The following is a 3,805-nucleotide window of genomic DNA, read 5'->3' as shown; positions in this document are numbered from 1 at the left end:
AGTTTGAAGTTGATCAGGTTTTTGAGCTTGATACTGATAGAGTTCTGCTGCAGATGATGCTTTGGAAGGAATGACATCTGCTTGAAAAGATTTCCAGTGCATAATCCTTTAAAAGGATTAGGAGTCACGAGTTGAGTTACTGGATTTCCGAGTGGCATGACTCTGTAGGAAATGAATTAGACACTGTAACCTGGTTTAGATTACATTCTAAATAAAATAACAATGGTTGTGACATGTTGTTCCTTTTCTTTTCTTCAAATAGATCAATGTTAGTGTAATAACATAAATTTGATAATATTCAACCAAATGATAACATCAATAAATTCAAGTTAAATCAATTAAACTGAGTATATTACGAAAATACGAAAACTTATTCTCAGGCAGAGGTTTTGTAAAGTGTCTGCTGCTTGTAAATCAGTAGAAACGTATTCCAGACGAATGTCTTTCTTCTGCACATGATCTCTTATAAAATGATGTCTGATGTCGATGTGCTTCGTTCTGGAATGAAGTACTGGATTTTGCGTAATTGCAATGGCACTGGTATTGCCACAGAAGATAGGTGATTCAGAGGCATGAACTCCGTAGTCTTTAAGTTGTTGTTGCATCCATAATATTTGAGAGCAGCAACTTCCAGCAGCAAGGTATTCTGCTTCTGCAGTAGGCGTAGCTATGAAAATCTGCTTTTTACTAAACTAGGAGATCAGCCTATCACCAAGGAATTGACAAAAAACACTTGTGCTTTTCCTGACTAGTTTGCAACCTGCATAATCAGCACCTGAATATCCAATAAGATTGAAAGATGAATAATTGTAATACTATAAGCCATCATTTTGAGTTCCCTTTAAGTACTTCAGAATACGTTTAGCAGCAATATAATGAGATTGCTTGGGGTTAGATTAAAATCTTGCACAAAAGCACACATCAAATAAGATATTAGGTCTACTGGCAGTAAGATACAATAGTGAGCCAATAAGACCACGATACTGAGTTACCTCTACTGAACTTCCACTTTCATCTTTATCAAGCTTGGTAGATGAGCTCATTGGAGTGGAAGCAGCAGAGCATGCTTCCATACCAAACTTTTTCAGTAGCTCCTTGGTATACTTAGCTTGATTTATGAAAATTCCAGTATTGAGTTGCTTGATCTGCAGTCCTAGCAAGAATGTTAATTCTCCCATCATGCTCATTTCAAACTGATCCTGCATCAATTTAGCAAACTTTGCACACAGTTTGGGGTTAGTTGACCTAAAAATAATGTCATCAACATAAATTTGTACCAATAAAATATGTTTATTCTTGATTAAAGTGAACAAAGTCTTGTCTACTGTGCCAATTGTAAAATCATGATTGACAAGAAACTGTGACAAAGTGTCATACCACGCTCTAGGTGCCTGTTTTAAACCATACAGGGCTTTGTGTAATTTGAATACATGATGAGGTGAAAAATGATCAATAAAACCTGGAGGTTGTTTGACGTAGACCTCTTCTTGTAGTAGACCATTTAGGAAGGCACTTTTCACATCCATTTGATAAACTTTGAAATTCTTAAAAGCAGCAAAGGCCAAAAATATTCTAATAGCTTCGAGCCTTGCTACTGGTGCATAAGTTTCATCATAGTCGATTCCTTCCTCTTGTCTGAAACCTTGAGCCACCAGTCTTGCTTTATTTCTAATCACAGTGCCTTCTTCATTTAGTTTATTTCTAAATATCCACAGGGTTCCAATAACAGCTTGGTGAGATGGTCTAGGTACTAGAAACCAAACTTCGTTCCTTTTGAATTGATTCAGTTCTTCTTGCATAGCTTCAATCCAACTTGGATCCAGAAGAGCTTCTTCAATTTTCTTTGGTTCATCCTGAGAAATAAAAGCAGCATGCATATATTCATTAATCATTTGCCTTCTGGTTCTCAAAGGACGCTGCTGGATTTCCAATAACCAAGGATGGAGGGTGTGATTTTCTCCAAATAAAAAGGTTTAAAGGGATTTATTCCTGGTTTGATATATTTGGATTGATCTCAGCTGAACCAGTAGCAGGTTCTGGAGTGTCAGCTGCTGGTACTGGTAAATCTGATGTTTGCACTTCTGGTTCTACTATGGGAATGTCTGGTTCTGGATTTTGAACGTCTTTGATACTTGGTTCTGTATCTTCTTTACTATCTGGTTCCAAATGAATCCTGTCTAACCTGTTACTCAAATTTGACATATTAGAAATTTCAGGAGCACTGCTGTCTTCATCGAAGACAACATGAACAGATTCTTCAACATTTAGAGTTCTATTATTGAAAATTCTGAAAGCTTTGCTAACTGCTGAATAACCGAGAAAAAGTCCAGAATCTGATTTTGAATCAAATGCAGATAAGTAGTTTTTACCGTTGTTGAGCACAAAGCATTTGTAACCAAACACATGGAAATAAGATACATTAGGCTTACTCCCTTTCCATATCTCATAAGGAGTCTAATTTTGTCTTTTGTTGATCATTGTTCTATTTTGTGTGTAACGTGCGGTGTTGATTGCTTCTGCCCAGAAGCGCTGAGAGATATTTGCATCTGCTAGCATTGTTCTAGAAGCTTCTTTAAGAGTTTTGTTTCTCCTCTCAGCTACTCCGTTTTGTTGAGGTGTTCTGGCAGCTGAATATTCATGATGAATGCCCTGTTCATCTAAGTACAACTCAAGAGTTTTGTTAGTGAACTCAGTACCCTGATCACTTCTGATTTTAATGATAGAATAGGATTTTTTATTTTGAATCTTTTTCAGAAGCTTGATCAGGAGGCTACTGGTTTGATCTTTTCCAGCAAGAAATATTACCCAAGTGAATCTATAAAAATCATCAATAACAACAAGGGTGTATTTCATTCCCCCTAAACTCGTGATAGGGATTGGACCAAATAAGTCCATGTGCAGCAATTCCAAACATCTTGAAGTTGATTTACTACCTTTGTTCTTGAAGCTGGATCTGATATGTTTTCCAAGCTGACATGCAGAACAGACATGATTCTTAACGAAATTAATATCAGGCAAACCATCAACTATGTTATGCTTCTTGAGATTATTGATTGACTTGAAATTCAGATGATTCAATCTCTTGTGCCAGAGCCAGTGCTTATCAGTAAGAGAGGCAACTAAACATGTAGGAACAGTAGCATGATCTAAGTTCTATGAGACTTTGTAGGTGTTGCCTTCCCTCTTTCCAGTTAATACAGTAGACTTAGCAGAGTCTTTAACTATGCATATGTGCTTCTGAAAAGCTACAGAGTAACCATTATCACACAGTTGACTAATGCTAATCAGGTTATAACAGAGATTCTCAACCAGTAGTACATCATTGATAGTTATGTTACCATGGATAATCTTATCTTACCCATGGTTTTACCTTTTGAGTTGTCCTCAAAAGTTATCTTTGGTCCATTACAACTCATTACTTCTGATAGCAGATTTTTCTGTTCAGTCATGTGTCTGGAGCATTCACTATCCAGATACCATGTGGAGCTACTTACTTTAGCTTTCTTAACCTGTTCTTGCAAACACAAATTTTAGTATCTGGTACCCAATCTACTTGGGTCCGAGCCTTATTAGTTCCCTTAGGAACCCACATTTTTACAATTTTCGGTGATTTTGTACTTCGGGTATCCATATAGGTGAGTGCAGCAGAGGGTCTGTTATTTCTAACAGTATGCATCTTAGAATGTTGTTCTTTCCTTCTGTTTTTGTTGTCTGGCCTGTATCTCTTCTGAACAGGTCTAGAATTGTAGTACTGGTAGTTTTTAACTTTCATAAAGGGTTGTCCTCCTGAGTTGAATCCTCTACT

The sequence above is a fragment of the Primulina tabacum genome, chromosome 11, assembly GCF_025594145.1.
Source record: "Primulina tabacum isolate GXHZ01 chromosome 11, ASM2559414v2, whole genome shotgun sequence".
Classification (NCBI taxonomy): Eukaryota; Viridiplantae; Streptophyta; class Magnoliopsida; order Lamiales; family Gesneriaceae; genus Primulina; species Primulina tabacum.
The sequence above is the reverse complement of the archived record's forward strand: the minus strand, read 5'-3'. Positions refer to the sequence as shown.